Source organism: Dromiciops gliroides, chromosome 2 (genome assembly GCF_019393635.1).
Source record: "Dromiciops gliroides isolate mDroGli1 chromosome 2, mDroGli1.pri, whole genome shotgun sequence".
Classification (NCBI taxonomy): Eukaryota; Metazoa; Chordata; class Mammalia; order Microbiotheria; family Microbiotheriidae; genus Dromiciops; species Dromiciops gliroides.
Genome location: NC_057862.1, coordinates 176,109,667 through 176,134,860, shown reverse-complemented (window position 1 = coordinate 176,134,860; position 25,194 = coordinate 176,109,667). Strand labels below are relative to the sequence as shown.

At 41.5% G+C, this 25,194-nt stretch overlaps 1 protein-coding gene across 3 annotated transcripts in view; it reads right to left on the bottom strand.

The window, feature by feature from the left end:
* The window catches only part of SLC7A8 (solute carrier family 7 member 8), a 73,757-nt gene that overhangs the window by 44,867 nt on the left and 3,696 nt on the right, over positions 1-25,194 (bottom strand). The gene's annotated exons all lie outside the window — the stretch shown is intronic.

The window sequence follows — 25,194 nt, the reverse complement described above, 5'->3', positions numbered from 1 at the left end:
GTAAAACAAGATATATACAAGTTAAATTGGAGGTAATTTCAGAGAAAGCACTTGGTAAAAAAGGCATGTTGGAGAAGGCAGGAGTTTAAAAGGAATTAGAAAGAAAGCCAGGGAGGTCAGAAGGCAAAGATGAGGAGAGAAAAGAATTCCAGACACAGGAGACAGCCAGGGAAAAGGCATCCAGTAAGGAGATGGACGACTTTCTTGTGGAAAGAGCAGCACAGTAAGTCAGTGTTGAAGAGAAAAGTGTAAGAAAGGAGCAAAGGGCCAGGCTACAAACAGAAGATACTATATTTGATCCTGGAAGTAATAGGGAGTCACTAGAATTTATTGAATAGAAAAAGCAAGGATAATTTAGTCACTACTATTTGAGTTTGTATGGACATCTTCTTTTTTCTTTTGGTAGGGCAGTGAGGGTAAAGTGACTTGCTCAAGGCCACCACAGCTAGTGTCAAGTATCTGAGGCCAGTTTTGAACTCAGGTCCTCCTGAATCCAGGGCCAGTGCTTTGTCCACTGCGCCACCTAGCTGTCCCCTGTATGAACATTTTCACCAAATAAAATAATGTTTATAAATGCTAGGTATTTTTACTTTTAACACATTACTCCCCTCTACTATAGTCCAGCCACGACAGACTGATTCCTGTTTCAAACATAGGACAATGTACTATCGCCTGTCTCTTTGCCTTTTCAAGGAATGTACTCTCCCTCTCATTGCTACTTCTTGGAATTCCTAGTATCCTTTAAGGCTTAGCTCAAGTACTGAAAGCTTGAGGCTTACCCACTCACACACATGTATATACAGATAAATAATGTACACAGAGGGCAGCTAGATGGTGCAGTGGATAAAGCACTGGCCCTGGATTCAGGAGTACCTGAGTTCAAATTCAGCATCAGACACTTGGCACTTACTAGCTGTGTGACCCTGGGCAAGTCACTTAACCCCCATTGCCCTACAAAAACCCAAACAAAATAAATAACGTACACATACATATCTCTATATAAACTAATTGGGTATTACAGTTTAGTACTAATGTTCTTCCCACCCTAACCCCTCTTCCCCATCCCACTCAGTTTTCTCCTTGATTGGGGGGGGGGGCGCGCAATGAGGGTTAAGTGCTTTATCTACTGTGCCACCTAGCTGCCCCCTCTCCTTGATTTTAATTTGTTCTGTCCCCATTCCATAAGCTGGACTCTTCGGTGAGTAGTGATCTATAGCAGTTCAGTCAGAATATCCAACACATATTAAAAATATTAGCCCGGGGCAGCTAGGTGGTACAGTGGATAGAGCACCGACCCTGGAGTCAGAAGTATCTGAGTTCAAATCCGGCCTCAGACACTTAACACTTACTAGCTGTGTGACCCTGGGCAAGTCATTTAACCCCAATTGCCTCACTAAAAAAAAAAAAAATTAGCCTGGTATTAATCTGTCCAACAAACATCTATTAAATGCTCACTATGCAAGTAGCCCTGTACTCAACACTGGGGATATAAGGAGTCTATATTCTGATGGTGGAGGTTGAGTGAGGAGAAAAGACTTTCTCTGCCCTCAGGGAACTAAGATGGGAATGAGATAGGAAGATTTCTTGCAGGAGGATGATAAGGATGAAGGAATGGCAGGGTAAGCTTCTTCACCAACTTTTTCTAGGTCAGGTGCTTATCTACATATCTACCATCCCCCAGGCCCTGATCTTCCAAAGGACAAGTTTTGCCATGGGTACTTTTTTTTTTTTTTAGTGAGGCAATTGGGGTTAAGTGACTTGCCCAGGGTCACACAACTAGTAAGTGTTAAGTGTCTGAGGCCGGATTTGAACTCAGGTACTCCTGACTCCAGGGCCGGTGCTCTATCCACTGCGCCACCTAGCTGCCCCACTGCCATGGGTACTTCTTGTTCCCTAAATGTTTAGGAAGTAGCACTGAACAAATCCAAGCCATCAAAAGTCATATGAAAAAAAAAAAAAGCTCCAAAGAACAAATAAGTAGAAAAATGCAAATTTAAATCAATTTTGAGGTTCTACCCCATACCTATCAATTTGGTAGAGTTGAGAAAAAGGAAAATGTCAAATGTTATCTGAGAAATTAATAATAATGGATTTCTTGAGGGGCCCAGAGATCAGTTTCTTAGTCCTTTCTCCCCCCTACTTCAGAAAGTCCAGTTCTCCTTGATCTAGGACAAACTCAAGGGAACAAAAATGGAGACATTCTTTTCTCTAGCTCAGTGAAGGACAGATGGGAATTAAACCACACCTAGGTAATGGACTTTGCCTTGAGCAACTTCAGTGAGGGTTTTTTGCCTACTTTTCCCTGTAGAGTTCTAATCATGTCAACCAATGGAATTGAATGATGCTAACCAATTAGAGCCTTTTTTGGGTTTGAGGCTCTCTTGGCTCTCTGTTTCAGGACAGCATGAGTCTTGTAGGTCTCCTGCACTCTTTTAGGTCTCTGGGAGACAGTATGGGTATTCTGAGCCTTTTCTCCTGCTCCTGCTAACTGCTAACTGCTACGCTGAAACTCTCTCAGCTTTGTCTACCTCGTGGCCTGAGACCATAAATTGGGGGACGGAGGGGGGGGGGGAGTTAGGGAGATGTGGTCAATCCTTTACTGGTATATAATATTGAATAAATACTGTTAGAATGCCAATGGCAATTAATTTTAAAAAACACAGTCGGATGGGCTGTGCGAAAACAGGTATATTAATACACCATTGGAGGAGTTGTAAATTAGTCCTGATATTCTGGAAAGCAATTTCGAACTATGCCCCAAAAGTTGTTGTGTATGCCCTTTGACCCAGCAATATCACTAGTAGCTTTATAAGCCAAAGAGATCAAAGAGAGGAATGGCCCAGATATTCAAATATATTTAGAGCAACACTGTCTTGGCAAAAAACTGGAAAATTAGGGGAATGACTAACAAATTATGGTGTATGAATGTGATAGAATTATTATTGCACCTTAAGGGATGGCAACTTTTGTTGTTTCAGAGAAACCTAGGGAAACCTTGGATGCAGAGTGCAGTGAAAAGAACTAGGAAAATAATTTATACAATCACAACAAAAATGCAAAGGAAAATAACTTTGAAAGACATCAAAATTCTTATCTCTGAAGGTATCAATCCTGACTTGAGAAGCCTAACAATGTAGCTTTTCACTTCTTTGGGGAGGGGAGGTGCAGGATGAAATAGACATTTTTAGGTGCAGGGAATGTATTAAGTTATTTTGTTTGAATGTACTGATTATAAGACCTGAGTCCAATATTCCTATTTTAGCTGTGTGACCCTGGGCAAGTCACTTAACCTCTTTGTCTGTCAGTTTCCCCACTTGCAAAATGAGGGTAATAAGAATAGCACTGACCTCCCAGTGTTGTGGTGTGGATCAAATGAGATAATAATTACAGAATGCTTAGCACAGTGCCTGGAACATAGTAGGCACTTAATAAATGCTTATTTTCTTTCTTCCAACAGATTTTGCCTCCCTCATTTAATGTGCTGTCTTCTTCTGAGAACTAGAAATAGCCTTGTGATCTCGATGAATCTCAGGATGAATATTACTTCTGATATCTCTGTACCTCCACATCTAAGCAGGATCTACCAGACAGGGCATGGAAAAGACATTCATAGCTTCATGGGTTTCTTAAATTGAAATGTTCATGTTTGAGTTTATAATTTTTAAAAGCAAAATTCCCAAAATTCTCCAGGTGATCTACCTGAGAGACAATGGACCTACTCCCATTGAGAAGTATGGCAGTTTCTTTGTAGTGTGTTCTATGTTTCTATGTAGTTTCTTTGTAGTGTGTTCATTTAAATTCCAGTGCTTTTTCATATTCATCATGTCACTTGATCCTCAAGATCACAGAATCTTAAGAGTCTAAAGGGACCTTGGTAGCTGGAGTCCAAGTGTCTGTGGACTTATGAAAGAATTCCTGACTCAGAGAGTTACCTAGAGGGACTGTTTGGTTATATGATATATTTAGGATAAATGACAAGACTCTCTTAGGGGGCAGCTAGGTGGTGCAGTGGATAGAGCACCAGCCCTGGAGTCAGAAGTACCTGAGTTCAAATCAGACCTCAGACACTTAACACTTACTAGGTATGTGACCCTGGGCAAGTCACTTAACCCCAATTGCCTCACTAAAAAAAAAAAAAAAAAGACTCTCACAAGCTTAATTAATCCAACACACCTTTCTTGGCTTATTACACATTACTTTCTTCCACACTCCAAGGTCCCAACCCAATTGGCCTCCATGCTGTTCCTCACACAGGAAATGTTATCTCTCATCTCAGTGCTTTGCAAAGGCTCCCTCATCCATACCTGGAATGCACTCCCTTACCTGTATTTTAGAATTCCTACTTTGCTTCAAAGCTCAAATGTAACCTCCTTCATAAGACAATTCCTGATCCCCCATATGGTCCAGAAAAGACCTTAGTTAGTTTTTATTTTTATGTATTTTATATATTTTTAATTTTAATTAAACATTTTTTTTTTAATTTTTAGTGGGGCAAGGAGGGTTAAGTGACTTGCCCAGGGTCACACAGCTAATAAGTGTCAAGTGTCTTAGGCCGGATCTGAACTCAGGTACTCCTGAATCCAGGGCCGGTGCTTTACCCACTTCGCCACCTACCTGCCCCCAAGACCTTAGTTTGTAATCCAGTTCAGACAAGTACTAGCTGTGTGACCCTAGGCAAGTCACTTAATCACTGACTGTCAGTTTCTTCACTGGTAAAATAAAGATAATAGTTGTTTTTTGTTCTTCCTCTCAGAAAGAGGACCATGACATTAGGAGGTGATGTCATGACTTGCAGTGATTGGATTTAAGTGAGGGAAGGCTTTGCAAAATCAACATCCTCACACTCTCCTCCGGAGCCATATGGGGCAATTGGGGTTAAGTGACTTGCCCAGGGTCACACAACTAGTGTCAAATGTCTGAGGCTGAATTGGAACTCATGTCCTCCTGACTCAAGGGCCAGTGCTCTATCTACTGAGCCACCTAGCTGCCCTTAAGAGATAATAGTAACCTCTATCTCACAGGATGGTTGTGAGGATTTATTGAGATAAAATACTTTGCAAATCTTAAAGCAATATATGCATTTTGGCTAATAGTTATAATAGGACCTCCTTTCCCCAAATTACCTTGCTGGGCCTGGAGTCAAGAAGACTCCTCTTCCTGAGTTCAAATCTGGCCTGACACATACCACTTAACCCTGTTTGCCTCAGTTTTCACATCTGTAAAATGAACTGGAAAAGGAAATGGCAAACCATTCTAGTACCTTTGCCAAGAAAATCCAAAATGAGGTCAAGTAAGAGTGGACACGACTCAGAAACAAATGAACAAAAATGTGCTGGCAAATGCTTAACAACTGGCTTTCCAGAAATACACGTGCTGAAAAACACTTTTAAGTTTAATTCACATGAATATTTTTTCCATTACTTTCTTTATAAACAATCAACAAATGATAAATCAAGTCCTGATTTGAGGGGTAAATGCTTTACAATGAAAATCTTACAATCAGCTCTTTCCAGTCAGTTGGAGGTGGCTTCAGCACAACAATGCTATAGAAAATAAATCTCTGCTTCTTTAAGGGTAAGGACTGTTTCACTTTTGTCTTAGTATCCCTACAGTCTAGCACTGTGGCTAGTATAGAGATGCTACATAATCATTATGTTCTAATAGTCATAGTTCTATGAAAGATTAGACTTGCAATGGGTGAAGGTTGCACAAAGTAGATTTAGGTTTGATAAAGAAAAATTCCTGACCACTAGTTATCCAAGAGAGGAAAGGACCACCTCAAGAGGCAATAGGTTCCCTCCCACTAGAAGTCTGCAAGGGACTGGTTAGTATTTTTGTAGAAGTAATTTCTAATCAGATACAGTTTGGCCTAGAGCCCCTCTTACATCCTTTCCACTGCCAAGGTTTTGTGATTCTATCAAAAATGCAGACTTCGATGTTACTTAGTACCACCAGGAACAAACACAAAATCAGATAAGAAAAATCCCACCTTCTTCAATAAGCTTTTCCCTTCCCATTTAATGCAAATGGCTTCCCTCTGAGATTGTACTGCATTTACTGTATATAAACCTTGTATGTACATAGTGGTTTGATGCCTTAATTAGAATTTGGGGGGCAGGTACTATTTTTTTGCTTTTCTTTGATTCTCCATAACTTAGCACAATGCCTACTACATAGTTATTACTTCATAATTACCTTTTTTTTTGCACAGGGCAATGAGGGTTAAGTGACTTGCCCAAGGCCACACAGTTAGTAAGTGTCAAGTGTCTGAGGCCAGATTTGAACTCGGGTCCTCCTGACTCCAGGGCTGGTGCTTTATCCACTGCACCACCTAGCTGCCCCCACCTCCAGTTACTTTTTTTAACTGACTGATGAACATATTCAGGAGAAATTGTTTAACTGAGTTATTAGAAATGTCTCCAAATCAGATTTTCCAATGTTCTTGGAAAATAGCCCATAAAATTCTCCCAAATCCCCATCCTCATCTTTCCCTAGTAATCTGCAACTAGTCTTAGAATAGACCAGGTGAAAGGGACATAGGATTTTATGGTAGATTTGACAAACCTCATCCAAAAAAGTGATGGACCTCCTAGCCAATGCAAACTTTAGCTTTAATCCTAACTTGAAACTTCACCTCCAGATTTTTACCTAATTTTCATGGTTTCAGACTGTGCTTCTTAAGAGCTGGTGCCCATCTAGTACAGCCAGAAGTAAATGAGTGCCTCATTTAGAGGCAGCTCCTTTTCTACTTCCTTTGGGCCCCAGAATACCTTGTCCTTTCTAATATCAAAAATGCTAGCAGGCAGCTAGGTGTCAAGAGAATAACTAAACCATTCCAAATTTCTGGTTGTCTATTCTTAAAGCTCTCTCAGGATGAGACTACGTTAGGTGCCTTTTAGTAATTTATCATCAAAACATTTTTCCTGGGAAGCTAGGTGGCGCAGTGAATAGAGCACCAGCCCTGGATTCAGGAGGATCTGAGTTCAAATCCGGCCTCAGACACATGACACTTACTAGCTGTGTGACCCTGGGCCACTTACTTAACCCTCATTGCCCCGCCAAAAAAAAAAAAAAGCTAATGCTGCAGTATGAGATCGATATTGTAAGAATTGTAAGAGTCGGGAGAGACAGAGTCCATTTAAAAATGGACTCCAATGGAATTGAAATTCAACCAGGAAGAGGAAAGGAACTCATTTCTCTCTCAGTCTGTCTGGGGCTTTCCTTCTCTTGGTGGTCAGAACCCATCCCTCGGAACCATTAGTTTTGGTGCTATTGCCCAGAAACTCAACTAAAACAAGAGCATTTACTGTTCCTGATCTGAGTTTCTGAAAACATAAAAAGAAGTTTCTGAATTTTTGCAGATTGTATGAAGCTGTTCTCCAACCATTCTCCAGATTTATTTTTGCAGAAATATACCTCTATAAATTACTTCATTGGTATAGAATTAGTAACTATTGAAAGTTGGCCACTGGGGGGCAGCTAGATAGCACAGTGGATAGAGCACTGGCCCTGGAGTCAGGAGTACTTGAGTTCAAATCCGGCCTCAGACACTTAACACTTACTAGCTGTGTGACCCTGGGCAAGTCACTTAACCCCAATTGCCTCACTAAAAAAAAAAAAATATCCCCAAGATGTAAGATGGTAAGCTATTCACCTTCTCTTACCCAACTTTGGCCTGAGTACCTCTCTAGATTTTAACTTTGCCCTTTTTAAAAAAATTTGAGGGGGGTGTCGGGCAATGAGGGTTAAGTGACTTGACCAGGGTCACACAGCTAGTGAGTGTCAAGTGTCTGTCTGAGGTCTGATTTGAACTCAGGTCCTCCTGAATCCAGCTAGGTGCCCTGCCCTTAGGATTTTGATAAAATGAGGTCCTTTGTTCTAGTCTGCTAGCTATTCCAAACATTTGAGTCTCAGATAAAAGAGATGGTACTGCATAGTAAACATTCCCAAATGAGTGGATGAAATTTTTTTTAGTGGTTAAAAGCCCTTTTCAGAAATGTCAAGAAAAAGAAGGGAGATTCTGATGTTTATCTCCTGTAAACCTTTGGAATTCTGATACCTCTCATTCCAGAAGATCAGATCTTTTCAACAGCACCCACCTTCCTCACTTGCCTTCAGCAAAAGACGCTCCTGACTCAGGAGAAATACTTTGGCTTACTTTAACTCCTCTTTTTTCAGCACCTTAAGGACCAAAGTCAAAGTTTGTTTTTCTTCCAGCATTTATTGCTTTTCCAACCCCTTGAGTTACTTTTATGACCTGGTTCAATTGTTTTTCTCTTCCTGGCTTGAAATACCCTATAGATCATTCATCTGATCAAATCTTGCCAAGGCAAGGCATTTAAGTTTACCATCACGTTTCAGCTACTTCAGCAATCCAAGCTATCGTAGTTACTCTCATCCACATATTTTGTTACCTCCTCAACACCATTGGCTGGTGAAGAAGACAGTGGACATTTTGTTGGTCTAAAAATCATTAAAGCTTTAGTAGTTCGATTGAGCCTGAAAGTGGCCAACTTCCGGGTGTTTTTATTTGTTTTTGGTTTTTTTGCAGGGCAATGGGGGTTAAGTGACTTGCCCAAGGTCACACAGCTAGTAAGTGTCAAGTGTCCTTAGTCGGATTTGAACTCAGGTACTCCAGGGCCGGTGCTCTATCCACTGCGCCACCTAGCTGACCCCATCTTGGGGATAATTCCATCCAAAAATCAGATTCTGTTTGGGTTTCCTCAAGCTTAGGAAAACCTGAGGCTTGCAAAAAGAAGGGACTTTCCCAATTCATCCACTAAGCAACAGAACTTCATTAAGTGGCAATGTGATATAGAATATCTGGATCTTGAATTAGGAAGACTAGGATTTAGATTTTTGCCTCTAATACTTACTAGATCCTTACATGCTATGGGCATGGCACTTAGGCTATATAACCCTCAGTTTCCATATCTATAAAATGGTGATGCTGACAACATCTGTCCTATTAAGCATAATAAGTGCTTTTCAAAACTTAAGTACTATATTAATCAATTATTATTAGTATTAAAAATGCTAGGAAAGGGGCAGCTAGGTGGCGCAGTGGATAGAGCACCAGCCCTGGAGTCAGGAGTACCTGAGTTCAAATCTGGCCTCAGACACTTAACACTTACTAGCTGTGTGACCCTGGGCAAGTCACTTAACCCCAATTGCCTCACTAAAAAAAAAAAATGCTAGGAAAGACTTTGAGAGAGGGGCTTTTCCCTCTTTCCCGATCCAGTATAATTGTGGGAATAGAGTGAACTACACTGATTAGATCTTGTGACTCAATTCTGGATATAACTTAGTTCCCTTTCTATTCAATCATGGGTCTGGTCCAATTTCTGTCTTATGAGAACTTTATTCAATTGTGGAAATTAAGAGAAAATTTTATTGAATGGTTTGAACCTAGGCTTGTGTGGCTGGGAGGTTGGGCTACCAGTCTGTTGTTTAGAGACCCTTAACTAAGGACCTAGGGTATGTTGACCAGAAACCAAGCCAGATCTGAAGACTGATGTCTAGAGTTGGTTTTTTTTTTTTTACAATTACACTTCTCAAACAACCTGTATACGTGTCTTATCTGAAAATTGGCCCTGTACCGGTCAGTTTTTGTTCCCATGGGTTAGGATTAAAGTCCTTTGATTAAATATAAAGTTGGAAAGCCCCTAATCTTTCTTCCAATTAGAAATTTGATTACCTTGTATCCTGTTTTTTTTTAATTAATTGGTCTTATTTGATTGTTATAACTATAAACAGGATAGATACAGGATAAATTGGGAGATGAGCAAGTGGGAAGGTACTAATATTGAGAGTAACCAGGAAAAGATTCTCTTAGAATGTAGGATAACTTTAGCTGAAACTTAAAGGAAACCAGAGAAGCTAGAAGGTGGAGATGAATGGTGAGAGAAGTTCAGGTCAGGAGGGCAACCAGTGAAAATGCCCAGGCGTCAAAAGCTGGAAAGTCTTGTGCAAGGAATAGCAAGGAAGTCAGTGCCACTGGATTAGAGTACATGATGAGGGGACCAGGTTATGGAAGGGTTTAAAACTCAAACAGAAGATTTTATATTTAATAGTCAAGTGAATAGGAGGGTGACACTCTACAACTAGATAATTGAGATAATATGGTTTTATTCCCTTTGGGGGATATTCATCCTATGCTTACAATAAAACATTATTTCAAAAAATTAAACCTCATAGCCTTGTGAGCTAATACCAGTAAAAATTCCATTTTATTAATGAGGAAAGCAGGATGGCTATTATCAGCCCTAAATTAAAGAGAGAGCAACTCCAGGCAGTTTCCAACGGGAAGTTACCCTAGCAAGTCGATCTAAAGCTTCAGGAAATGAAGGCTTAGAGACGGTTAGTCATTACTCCAAATCATAGTATGAGTAAGTGGCAAAGCCTTGCATGATTAGAGGCAAAGAAGGGCACTGGACTTAGAGCCAGAGAACCTGGTCTCCAATCCCAGACCTTATTACTCACTACCTGTGTATCTTGGCCACATCACTTAAAACTCTCTGGGCCTCAGTTTCCTCATCTGTATAATGAATGGTTAAGGTGACAAACTCGAATGAGTCCAGATTGAAAAGATCAAAATATACTTGGTAAATGTTCAACAAATTAAAGTAGAACACAAGAGATAATGTTAATTTATGGTTTTCTAAGTCAATATGATAACACGTTTGACACAACTATACTAGATGGCCTCTGATGTCCTTTCTGGGATTAGAATCTAGGATCTTATGATTCCCAGACCTTTACAGAAACAATTCTTAGCATGCGTGTGTGCGCATGCTAAATCCAGTGGAACCTATGGGTCTCTTGTGAAAAAATACTTATTCATAATGAATTTCTTGGGGGGACCCAAAGATCAGTTTCTCAGTCCTTTCTCTCCCTCCCCTTCCCTCCAGAAATTTCATCAAATCTCCGTCTAGGACAAACCAGGGAGAACAAAAGGAATAGAGATAAGATTCTTTTGTCTAGATAGGTGAAGGATTCAAGGGATTAAACCACCCATAGAGAAACCTTTGTTTAAACAACCTGAGTGAGTCTTTTGCATTCTTTTCCCGGATGTCATTTTAGAGTTCATTTTAATGTAGACTACCTTCAAATCATGTCAACTAATGGAAAGTGGTATAGGGATGGCTTCATGCAAAGAAGATTGGTGCTTCCTATATATACAACCTTTATCAAATTGCTTGCCTCCTCAAACAGGGAGGGAGAGGTAGAGAACTTGGAATTCGACATTTTTACAAATGAATGTTAAAAATTGTTTTTACATGTAATTGTTTAAAAAAAAAATAAAAAAGCAAAAACGAAGATAATGCCTAAGATCCATCTTGGGAAAGAGAGGGACTCTGTGGCAAAGGTAAGGTGGCACAGTGTATAAAGCACCAGCCCTGGATTCAGGAGGACCTGAGTTCAAATCTGGCCTCAGACACTTGACACTTACTAGCTGTATGACCCTGGGCAAGTCACTTAACCCTCATTGCCCCATGCCAAAAAAAAAAAAGAATGATCGAGTACATTTTCCATCATGCTTCCCCAAGAACCTCAACTTCCTGGTGGATCCCAGCAACCTGAAAACTCATATCTCATAAGTACCCCCTACCGCTGAATCTCCTCCCAGAGCCTCCATTTAAAGAGATAATGGACTAGCCATCCCTGTATTTCCCACCTACTACATTCCTCCATACTTCATCATTCCTGTTGTTTTCCCCCATTCGATTGTGAGAGCAGGGTCTATCTTTTTTCTTTCCTTTTTTTTGGGGGGTGGGGGGGAGGGCGGGCAGAGAGAAAGGGGTAATCCCGAGCATTGCATTTAGTACAATGATGTGCCTGGGCACATGGTAGGTGCTTAACAAATGTTTATTGACTAATTGACCTATGGGCTGCATTCCAAGTGGATTATGTGTAACTATACTGAGATTAGAGAAGAGAAACGTAGTAAACCATGGCAGATCTTTGAGTATGCAAATTTGTGTCCGCTTGCAAGTGGTGACTTTCTTGAGTGGTTTTGAAGAAAGGAAGCTGGAAAGGTAGAATTTCTTTCTGTGTTGGCTGCATAGTTTTGTTTGTTTTAAATGGGAGAGAGCTGTTCTGGTGGTGAAGAAGGGATTCCTTTGTTTACTCTACTTTCCAACTCAGTACCCTAGCTCTCTGCTATCTCTCTAAGGTTTGGCCTCCAGTATCTGAGCTCAGATCACTGAGGTAAACTTGCATATCACATAAATCTTTTCCAAGGAAACAATAGGTTCCACTGGTCCAGGATAACAGCTGGCTTTCTCCTGCCCAAGCAAAACTAAGCCAAACCAGATCACCTCACAAAAGGAAGGCCAACTTTTGTATCAGTAGGCAAGCCCTTACAAGAAAAACTACTGGAATTGAGAAAATCCACATTTGTCATAAATAGTTGCTAAACCTTAAGTTAGATGCCAATGCCCAACTGTGCTTAGTTAGGGATTTACTCACATCTGGGCCTGTCCGCACTAGAATACTTGTGTAGCCATCAGAAAGTAGACTTACTCAAAGCCTTTGCTAACCTATGCTATTCACGAAAGCCTAATTTTCTTATACAGGGGACCACGGTCATCCTTTCTGGCCTGGCCTATGCCTACATCCTCTAGAAGGTAAGATTCCCCAAAAGGCTGATCTGATCTCCTTCAGGGCAGAAGTTGTTTCATTTTAATAAGTGTTGGTCGAATTGAATGGCATGTCCAGAAGCAGAATGATGCTTAACTACTATTGGTATTGACCACCTTCCTCTTATCTCTTGTCATGGCTGCTGAATTCAGCCAAGAGATGTGGAAGAGTAAAAAATTAAAATCACCCATTTTAAACATTTTTCTGGGAAAAAAAATCTTATGAGCCCCCAAGCTGTTGGTTCCCACCCTCCTTCCCACATGAGGTGGGTGACCCAATTTAATGACCTTACATTCATTCAGGACCTGTTTCCTGGAACTGGGAAATGAGCTACATGATTTCTAAGGTACCTTTCAGCTCCACCATTTTAGGACTTGACAGTTTATAAATCAAGTTTCATATCCATTATCTCCCATCTTATATGAGGATCAGTTGTGATCCTCCCAACAATTCTGTGAAGTACCACCTGTATTATCACCTCAATTTTACAGATTTTTAAAAAAAATTTGGGGGGGGGTAATTGGGGATAAGTGACTTGCCCAGGGTCACACAGCTAGTAAGTGGCAAGTGTCTGAGGTCAGATTTGAACTCAGGTCTTCCTCAATCCAGGACCGGTGCTTTACCCACTGCTCCACATAGCTGCCCCAGAAGATGGCAGATTAAATGATCTAGCTCACATAGTTTTGTAAGCAAGTGCAGGTGTGAGGATGAAAACTCAGGTCTTCTAAATCCAAGTCCAGGGCAAATCACAGCACTGTTCCTTACTTACTACCTGTGAGAACTTGGGCAAATTAACTGCTGGGTCTCAGGTTCTTCATCTCTAAATTATGGTGTTTTTGCCTTAATGACAGTATCTGACTCTTAAAAACCCTAACCTAGCTAGGTCTGAAGAGTTGTAGCCCAGAGCCTGGGAGAATACGAGGAAAGGGGTGGGGTGAGGCAATAGGGCCACAGTGTTCATGCTACTGAGTACAAAGTGGTACTTCAGCTCTGCCAAGTTGATATGAACAAGAAAGGTCCGACCCGGCTATTTCAGGACCACGAAAACTGCCTTGGAGGAGGCAAAGGCTGGTGGGTTGGGGTTGGGGTAGGGGTAGGGGCTTGACCTTCTACTACAGGGCAGGAAGCTCACTATGTTGCCTATGTCCCACTATCACCAGGATGCATTCACTGTGCAAAACAGCCCTCCATATCATAGAGTTAAGTCACAGAGGAGGGCAGGTTTCTTGTGGCAGCTTGGTTAACCTGCCCCTAAAGGGAGAAGTTTAGAACAGTAGAAGGCAATTTAGAGAACCTGTTCTGGTCTCTTGCCTACCTTCTTGGTACTAAATTAACAACTCCTGGGTCACCGTGAACCTTATATCCCATATTGGCCAATCAAAACTGGTGTGTGAGTGTGAGAGTGTGTGTGTGTGTGTGTGTGTGTGTGTGTGTGTGTGTGTGTGTGTGAGAGAGTGAGTGAGTGAGAGAGAGTGAGAGAGTGAGAGAGTGAGAGAGTGAGAGTGAGAGAGAGAGAGAGAGAGAGAGAGAGAGAGAGAGAGAGAGAGAGAGATTCACCCAGACTGCTGCTTGTTCAGGTGTAATTTTTAGGTGCCTTGGGTAGGCGGGAAAGAGATAATTGCCTCTCAAGAGGTATTTATTGAGCACCCACTTGGTGCATGCCTGCTTTAGAAGGTAATTGGAAAGCACTTGTTCACACAGAAATTCTGGACCAAATAACCGTGCCAAAAACCACCCACTGACTGGCAGCCTGAGCAGCCTCAGGGGACAATGTGCTGAGTCCTTGAAAATATCCTGTGTCCATTAAAGATTCACATCTTTACTCCATGTTCTTTCTGACATTTTACAGGATTAGAGTCTAACTAGGTGGAGGGTTAAGGAGGGGAAGAAGACCTCATCCAGAGTGTTAAGCAGAAGGGCCCCTCCTCTGGCACTAATCTATTTACAATAGAAGATATTAGGGGCCTCAGGTTCCTCACATTGAAGGTAAACTAAATATTCTAACATCCTTCCCAGTTCTGAAATCCAATTCTTCTCTTTTGGCTGCATTCACTCAAGTCGATGTTGAAGGCACTGTGAGGGGATAGGAAACAATTTCTTACAAACTAGTTGAGAAGAAAAGATAAATGAAGATAAACGGGGGTAGGGTTGTACAGACTCAGAGCTACAGATGGTCAGAAGAAAAGCCTGTGGCCTGGGATGATCAGAGAAGACTTAGTGGAGTAGGGGAAATTTGAGCTGGGTGGTGTTGTGGGATGAGAAAGATTGAAGATGCCAATTGCAAACATTCTGGAAAGCTATTTGGAATATTGCTTTTTAAAAAATGACTAAAATATCCCTGCCCTTTGACTCAGAGATCCCACGGCTGTGTCCTTACCCCAAGAAGTACAAAGACGGAAGAATGGCACCATTTATTAAGCACTTACTATGTGCCAGGCTCTGTGCTAAGTGTAGGGAAAAAAAAAATACAAGCCAAAAGACAGTCCCTGTGCTCAAGGAGCTTACATTCTAATGAGGAAAGACATCACAGAACTGGAAGGGGGCGGGGAAAGGGGGTTGATGGAAAATCCCTAGTCAAAAGCATTTTTTTGTTGTTTGTCCTTCATTCTAGAAGAGGACCACCATTCTAGAGAGCCACCAGGGTGATGTCATGACTTCCAGTGAATTGGATTTAAGTGAGACAGGGCTGCGCAAGGTTACCAACCACACTCCCTTCTCCAGAGCCATCTGCTTCCAGTGGCAAGATATATACATCAGGATGACTAGAGATGGCCCTGGATGTTTAAGGCAATTGGGGTTAAATGACTTGCCCAGGGTCACACAGCAAGTAAGTGTCTTAAGAGGTTTGAACTCAGGTCCCCCCAATTTCAGAGCCAATGCTCTCTCCACTATGCCAACCTTTGTAGTGAAAAAAAGTACAGGACTTGAAGTTAAAGAGAAACCTGGGTTTCAAATTCTGCCTTTTACATTTGGTGGTGTGATCATGAGGGGAGTAAATCAGTAGCAGTCTCTTAGCCTGTTTCCTCATCTTCAAGTTGAGAATAATAATTTCTATGGTGACTGAGTTGCAGTCAAGTTAATATTTGTTAACCACTGCATAAACATTCATAAATTGCAAATGGAATGATACTATCAGAAACAAAAATCAGCTGAGACTTTTTTTTTAAAGCCCACAGAAAGGGCTTGTAATAAAAGCAATGTAGAAGATGGGGTAGGACCCTATTTGAGAGGATTTTTGAGGATAAGGATGAAATCATCATCTCTAGGCAGATGACACACATTCACTGTTATGTATGAATAGGAATGACATTTTGTAGCAGCACATACATATGTCCAGGCCTAGACTCTTCTCCAAGCTGGAGAACAACTGCAACACTGGACATTTTTGAGCAGGTTGTCATGGAGACATCCTTGGCATGTTCCTCAATTCATAACCTTCCCCCTCACCCCATAAGTCTAATAAGTTGCCAAATCTTGCTGTTTCTATCTAGACAACATCTCTTCCATGCAATACCTTTTCTCCACGCAGACAACAACCATCTTAGTTAAGTTCCCCATCACTCCTCGACTGGATGATTACAACAGCCTCCTAATTGGTCTTCCTGCCTCAAGTCTCTCAACACTCTGGTCTGTTCTACACCTGCTGCCAAAATAATTTACCTTAAGCAGGGATCTGACCACATGATTCTCCTGCTCAATCAACTCCAAAGGCTTCCTAGGGTTGCTAGGAAAAAATAGAAACTCCAAGGTTCAGCATTTAAAACCCTTTACAGGGGCGGCTAGGTGGCACAGTGGATTAAGCACCAGCCCTGGATTCAGGAGTTCCTGCGTTCAAATCCAGCCTCAGACACTTAACACTTACTAGCTGTGTGACCCTGGGTAAGTCACAACTCCAATTGCCTCACTTAAAAAACAAAAACAAAAACCCTTTACAAGCTGGCCCCAAAATATCTTTCCAGGCTCAATGGGCATCACTCTTCTTCACTGCAATACAAACTTGCCTTCTCTTAGTCCTCAAACTCAATCTCCCATCTCTGGGATCTTGCACTATTCAGCCCATAGGTTTGAATACACTTCTACCTCATGGTCCCCAAAAGGGGATATGACACCTTCCCCCTTCTTTTCAGAGGTGCCCAGGTGTGGAACACTGCATATAATGGTTCTTTTGATGTGTTGATTGGTTTGTTGGCTAAAATTTTCCCCCTCTTATTCCTTTAAAAAAAAACTTCTTTGGGCACCCACTAGCTGCACACTAGGGTGCCTCCTTCTCATGAGAAGAAAATAAAGCCTTTGTAAAAAAAAAAAATTTCTTTGATAGATAAAAATGCCTACAAGGGAACTGGCAGTCAGGGTAAATGAAGAGATGGCAAAAGAGCTCAAAACTGTAATTACTATGGGGCAGCTAGGCGGCGCAGTAGATATGGTACTGGCCCTGGATTCAGGAGGACCTGAGTTCAAATCCAGCCTCAGTCACTTAATCTCAATTGCCTCACCCCCCCCCCAAAAAAAATTTGTAATCACTACATTCAAGTCTCCAGGTGGGTATGAACTACACCTCCAGGGCATTGAAAAAATGTGTTAGCTGTGATTATGAGGTGCCTACACAAGACTAAGGAAAAAAAATTCCTTATGTTTTGAATGACTTCATGTGCATAATTAATATCATATTGCTTATCTTCTCAATGGGTAAGGGAAGGGTGAAAGGGAGGGAGAGAATTTGGAACTGAAATTTTTTTGGGGAAAAAAAGGAAGATAAACATTTTTATCCATTACTTGGAAGAAGGTACAGATAGAATTCTTTACAAATCCACAGGAACACAAAAGAGTAGGAGAATGGATGACAGAATTGGGATCCAAAAAAGTCTCGACAGGGGGCAGCTAAGTGGCACAGTGGATAAAGCATTAGCCCTGGATTCAGGAGGACCGGAGCTCAAATCCAGCCTCAGACACTTGGTACTTACTAGCTGTGTGACCTTGGGCAAGTCACTTAATCTTCATTGGGGGGGGCCCAGGGGTGGAAGGTATCAACAGTCTAGAACAATGGGGTGAATCTAATGAGGTAAAATTTAGGAGAAAAACGAAAAGTGCTACATCTGTGTTTAAAAACAAAAAAGTTGGATCAGCTAGGCGAAGTGGATAGAGCACCTGCCAAGACAGGAGGACCTGAGTTCAAATCCAGTCTCAGACACTCACTAGCTGTGTGACCCTGGGGTAAGTCACTTAAACCTGATTGCCTCCCCCCTCCCCCCCAAAAAAGGCAAGTACAGTAATAAGAGTCTTTGGATTGGACAAGGAATAGTCTATATGAAGATCTAGTGGTCTTTTTTTTTTTTTAGTGAGGCAATTGGCAACTCTGCTTCAATTAATAAAGCCTAAGGCCACCTTAGCGTGCTTTCAGTCTGATTCTGGAATACTGTGTTCAATTTTTAGGAAAGACAATGACCCACCAACCAGAGCATGTCTTTAGAAGGATAACCAGGTTGACACAGAGAACTGGAAACCATGGTGGAGCTGGAGAGGAACAAACTGGAGAACTGCCTTCAAATAAATTTCAAGGGTAATCATGTAGAAGGGATTAGATTTGTTTTGTTTGACCTTAGAGAGTAGAATTAGGGGCAATGAATGGGTGGAAATTGCAAAGAAGCAGATTTTGACTGAGAGAAGGTGGGGTAGGAGGATCCTAATGATCAGAGTTGTGGCATAAAGGTGAAATTGGCTGCCTAGGAAGTTAGTGATTCCCATTACTGAGAGTCTTTAAACAGATGCTGGGTGACCACCTGTGAGGAATGCTTGAGAGGGGTTTTCTGTTTAAGCAACAGGGTTGGACTAGATGAACTGTACATTTCCTTCCAACTCTTACATTACATGATGCTGTGAGCCCGTGGTTTTATAATACTGTCTAGTCAATTACGACTGAACTTTGGAATCCTAATCAAGTATATTTAAAAGCTGTGGAAAATAACATTTCTAGAATCAAGAGGGGCTCATTCACTTGGGAAAAGGCTCTTTACCCATTTAGTCAAGGGGGTGGGGTCATCCTTCCATTAAAAAAAAACCCTTTCCAGATTTTTATTTTATTTTTTAAAATGTGCATTTTCTACCTGAATAGATGTGTTTTAAAGACAGGGGCTAATGTTTTAAAATTAATAAGGTTAAGTCCACTAGTAATTCTGTCCATAGCAACCATGCTAATGTGTCTACAATCTGCCCCACTTTATAGCTAGCTCAGGTTGAGCTTGCTTGATCAATCTCATCTATATTGTGAAACCATCCTCTCCAGGAGTGACGTCAGCTCTGGTGCTAGGAATATTTAAAGCTAAATTGGGCCGAGCTCTAGAGAAGAGACTGATGGAAAAATCTGTGGCTGAAAACAAAGGGTAAGGGATAAGATGTGATCAATAAAGCTTTTCCAGTTTAGACTCTCTAGTTCTATAAATAATACAGGCTTAAAATATAATTGAAGGATTATTTTTATTCCTTAAAAAAAAAGGACAAAACCTCACAATGCTTTATACGTAACATCTTCTCATTGAAATGGTTGTAGCATGTTGAATGGTAAGATACAGAACTATAAGGCAATATTCTCCCCTTCCCCAAAGCAGTTCATGTACCAAGGGGTTCAGAACCTTTTCCACAAACACTAGTGAACAAGGTCACTGATTAGTAGGAGAAAGATGAGCTGAATTTCATTTCACTCTGTACACTTGGCAATGAATCAGAATTAGGAAACAAAGCCAATTCTAAGCCCTATCAATTACTGCCTTCTTGGTCATTATCCCATTCCTCCAGGACCACTCACTCCCCTTACTCAGGGAGTTAAAGGGAACTTCTTTCAGCTTAGATCAATTAATCCTAGAGAAAGAGTGGGCATTAGCCTGCCAATCACTTCAGATGGGCAAGTCAAAAGGAGAATAATCAACAATCTAATAATCACTTCGGTGGTGGGGAAACCATAGATAACCTGTAGCATGCACAGAGGCCACACTCCAGTAAAACAATCTCAGCAGATGGGCTAAACCAAGCTGAGTGTTACTTCAGGCCTCAAAGCCATCAGGACTTAAACCTGTGGGGATGTCTACCCCAAACACGTGAAATCTTCCACTGGGAAAATGGGCAAATGAGAACCGTTTGTTCCAATGGCCATGAAGGCAGCTGAAGCAGGTGCTATGGAGCCCTTAGAGCCTGGTCAAGCATCAAAGACGCCAAGGTTCACTGCATCCTGGGTCATCTCCGGTCATCTTAACTTTTGCCCTGATGACTCAGGAAGAGTGTTAACATTAAATCTAGGTCTCCCTATCTCCACTTGCTTCTCTCTTCAAGTTATCCTTCATACTGTTGTCAAACCAATGTTCCTTATTAGAGACAGTATCTTGTATGATCTTGACAAGTCTGAGCCTTCATTTTCCTCATCTGTAAAATGAGGAAATTGGACTGGATGGCCCCCAATCCCCTTCCAGCTCTAGTTCTATGATCTTATGCTCTGGTAATTTCTATTCGATTCAATGCTTACTATGTAAAGTTGTTGTTCAGTCATATTATACAACTGTGTCCCCATCTGTAGTTTTCTTGGCAAAGATACTGAAGTGGTTCACCATTTCCTTCTCCAGCCCATTTTACAGATGAGGAAACTGAGGTAAACAGGGTAACACAGCTAGTAAGTGAGAGGCCAGGTTTGAACTCGGAAAGATGACTTCCTGGGGCAGCTAGGTGGCACGGTGGATAGAGCACCTGCCTTGGAGTCAGGAGTACCTGAGTTCAAATCTAGCCTCAGACGCTTGACACACTAGCTGTGTGGACCTGGGCAAGTCACTTAACCCCAATTGCCTCACCAAAAACCAAAACCAAACCAAAGCAAGATAACTTCCTGACTCCAGGCCTGGCATTTTACCCACTGTGCCACCTAGCTGCCTAGAATCATAGTCTATGCTAATATTGCCCTTATGCCCTAAGCTATAACTACACTGTATTACTCACAGAACGAGAACTGGAAATCTCAGTTGCCATCTAGTCTAAGCCCATACACAAACTTGACTAGTGATCTTGCTCCCAAGGAAACCTCATCATCAGGAAATCCATCATCCTGCCAGACTACATCAGCTTTAATACACCTCACCAGTACCATAATTACCCTTTACTTCTCGGACTAGAGGGCGGGAGGGGGGAAGCAGAACAGTCCCCAAACTTTCAATTAAAGATGGACTCAATTCTTTGTTTCCCACCAGTCGCTCCCCTAGAGCACTCCTTGAATGGGACTCCACAAATGCCCTCCTCCCCCCTTTTCTTTTCAGTTTCCCTCATTAGACTGTAAACTCCTAGAGGGATGAAATTCTTTTTTTAAATGTGTAAGTCCAGAGGTCAACACAGTGAGGCCTCCTAGCCTTTGTTTGAGGAATTCCAAGGAGAGGAAAACTCACCTCACCTCTAAGCTTAAACAGTTTATACCACTTCCGGAAGGCACTAGCCTTTGTTTGAGGAATTCCGAGAAGGGGGAAACCCACCTTCCCACTTAAGCAGCTTATCCCACAGACTTCAATTGTTTTTCTGGACTACAAGCTTCAATTTGCACCTTTGTAGCTTTGGGGGGAAAAAAACAGGGACAAACCTAATCCCTTCATCACAAAATAGCTCTTTAAATACTTTGACCACAACTATCTGGTCTCCCTCCCACCACCACCACCATTTTAATCTTATCCATTTTTTTTACTCCCCTGGAGGCAGCTAGGTGGCACAGTGGATAGAGCAACGGCCCCGGATTCAGGAGGACCTGAGTTCAAATTCGACCTCAGACACTTGACACTAGCTGTGTGACCCTGGGCAAGTCACTTAATCCCTATTGCCCCACAAAAACAAAAACAAAAACAAAAAAAGTCATCTCCTTTAGGAAATCTCACCTGACTCCCAATTCAGTAATGTTCCTTTGGTCCTAAAACCGCATAGAGTTTGTGGATGGCATTCTTAGATGCTTAATTAAGGCAGCTAGATGGTTCTTTCTTCTTGGGACAAAATAAATTGGTATTATGTTTTTCCTGTCTGTCTCTGATCTGGGTTATGCTGTAGGAGACATTATGTTCTCTGATCTGGTTTTGTTCTGTGGGAGACTTGTCTCGGTTTATTATTATTTATTAATTTTTGTAGGAGGTATTATAAATTGATTTCTCTGATCTGTTTATAGGAGACGAGCAGATTAAACTATATATTTAATTTTCAACAGAGCTGAAAAAGACCTTAGATAATCAAGGACCATTTTTCCCCCCATGTAAACCATATTTACTTACTAGTACAAAAAAAGCAAGAGAAATAAAAGATGGGTAGGATTTTTCATCATGGACCCTACCTGTGGGCCATCTGATGAAGCCCTTCTAGGAATGTTTGGGGATTTGTTTGTTTTTAATTCAAAATTTAGGAAAAAACTAAATTTCAGTTAGAGGTCAGTGAAAATAAAGATGTAATTTCCCCCACCCCCACCCCCACCATCCAGGTTCACAGAGAACTTGAAATCTATCCACAGACTTGTGGGGGTTCCAAGTTTAGAACCCAAACCTCTCATATCTCATCCCCCAGATGAGAAATGTGAGGCTAAGAAACAGAAAGGTTAAGTGTACTATTTATTGCTCAAGGGACCTGACCTGACACCCTAGTTAGCAAACTGCAGTCTAGGTCAAAAGAGAACCCCAGTGTTTCAGCTTTGCAAATAATACACGAGTTTCCACAGAAACACACTTGGAAGAAAAACCCAACAGAAGGAAGGGGGGCAATTTTTCTTAGTCCCTCAATTCGAAACTCTCAAGCCAAAATTGGGATTTCCTTTAGATGTGACCTAATTTCTACAATTTACCCTCAGGGTTCATGCTAATTTGCATGGTGGAGAGAACCAGTCAAGAGACTTTCTGCATCTCTGGAACATAAAATGCTCCCTAGGACCAGGGGCACTCTTAAAGAAAAAGTGAGGATGAGAGAGCACTAATTAAAGTCTGACCTAACATTTGCTGGCCAGTTCTTCCACAGCTGTACCAGGGGCCTCTTGGGCATGCCAGAAGTCTTCCTGCAAGTGAAGTTCAGGTAAAATGCTTCCTCTCAACCGGCTGCTTTGAGGTCCTCTTTAGGAGGTTTTTCTGGTTTTTGTGTCTCTGGTGTCTAACACACAGCAGTCACTTATAATGCTTGTTGAACTGAAATTTAGTTATAATTGCTTCTGATGCAAACTGATAAGTAGCTACACACTGGGCCTGAAAGTCAAGACACCTACTACAAGCTTTTTTTTTTTTAAGGTCAAGGAGCCCTCACTCTAATGGAAATAACATGTAAACAACTGCAGATAATCTTGATGTTTTTTGTTTTTCCTTTACCTACATTCCCAAGACAGTTCCCCTTTTCTCTCCCAGAGAGCAATCCTTTATAGCAAAAGAATAAAAAGGGGGAATAGAGAAGCAAAACTAATCAAAATATGGACAAAGTCTGACATTATATACAATTATTCACATCCATATTCTTTTACCTTCACAAAGACGTTGGGAAAGGGGGTAGCATCTCTATTCTATCTAGGGCTAAGCTTGGTCATTTAAACCTTTGCAGCATTCAGTGCTGGTACCACTGAACCTACTTTTCTCTTCTCTTTACGCCCTTTCTAAGACTGGGGTGGGGTGGGGGGAGGCAAGGTGGGTGATAAATTGCTGACAAAAAGGCTTTCTTTAGGTAAATGGATTAAGGGATAATATCCCCCACTTTATCTTACATACTAAAGGTATAAGGGCCTACCAAATGCCCCATAGACCCATTCCATAGAGACCCTCTCTCCACCTCCTTTTCAATTAAATTATTGCTATAGCTCACAGGGAGGAGCCCCATAGATTTCCTGAGTGATCTAGGAAGAATTTGATAGTGGCTCAAGATCTGAAAGAGTGAAAACTGAAAAATTTGAATTTGAATAAATTTTGAATAAAATTGACTATGTCCCTACTATGTGCCAGGCACTGCACTAAATGCCGTGGATACAAAATGAGGCAAAAAAATGAGACAGTACCTGACCTCAAGGAGCTTACAATCTAATGGAGGAGACAACATGCAAACAAATATATACAAAGTAAGCTATATAAAAGATACCTAGGAAGTAACAGAGGGAAAGCACTGGAAGAAAGGCTTGCAATTTTAAAAATGTGATTTTAGGGGGGCAGCTAGGTGGCTCAGTATGATAAAGCACTGGCCCTGGATTCAGGAGGACCTGAGTGCAAATTTGGCCTCAGACCCTTGACACTTACTAGCTGTGTGACACTGGGCAAGTCACATAACCCTCATTGCCCCACCAAAACCAACCAAACAAAAAACCAAAATTATGATTTTAGATTAAACTTAAAGAAGCCAAGGAGGAACAGAGGAAGGAGAGCTTTCCAGGCATTTGAGACAGCCAGAGAAAATTCCCAAAGCTGAGTGATAGACTGTCTAGTTTGTGTAGCAGCCAGCACAAAAAACATTTCTTTTTTTTTTTAATTTTTTTTTTGTGAGGCAACGAGGGTTAAGTGACTTGCCCAGGGTCACATACCTAGTGTCAAGTGTCTGAGGCTGGATTTGAACTCAGGTCCTCCTGAATCCAGGGCCGGTGCTTCATCCACTGTGCCATGTAGCAGCTCCCAAAAGCATTTCTTAATCACTTATTACAAGCAAAACACTGTGCTAAACCCAAGACAGTCCCTGCTCTCAAGAAGCTCAATTCTTTTTTTTTTTTGCGGGGCAATGGGGGTTAAGTGACTTGCCCAGGGTCACACAGCTAGTAAGTGTCAAGTGTCTGAGGTCGGATTTGAACTCAGGTACTCCTGAATCCAGGGCCGGTGCTTTATCCACTGCGCCACCTAGCCGCCCCCAAGAAGCTCAATTCTTATAGGGAAACAACACAAGTAAAGCCATACTTCCTACTTTTATCCCTTACAATGCCTAGCATCCTAATTTTCACATGCTTAAGTGTTTAAAAATATGCTTACTTCCTGGATTCAGGAGGACCTGAGTTCAAATCCAGTCTCAGACACTTAGCTGTGTGATCCTGGGCAAATCACTTAAACCCAGTTGCCTCACCAAAAAAAAAAATATATATATGCTTACTAATTGAATAAATCTTGAATTTATTCATTTCTCTCCTCATGAGAGCCAAAATACCTCCCAGGTAGGTATGGTTTTGTTCATCCCTATGTCATCTGATAAAATGCCACTGGAAAGGCCTTGAAAGTCCTTTTACAATCCCTCTGAAGCTTATAGGAACACTTCACTTTTTTTTAACATTTTTTTGGGGCGGGGCAATGATGGTTAAGTGACTTGCCCAGGGTCACACGACTAATTGTCAAGTGTCTGAGGCTGGAGTTAAACTCAAGTCCTCTTGAATCCAGTGCTGGTGCTTTATCCACTGCACCACCTAGCTGCCCCCAAGACTTCATATTATTTCCCCCAGATAGTATTTCTACATTTGGGCCAAGTTTGTTCCCTATACATAATACTCTTGGCCTACCTCTCTCTGCCTTTGTATAAACTGTCCCCTAGGTTTGGAATGCTCCTTTCTCTTCACCACAT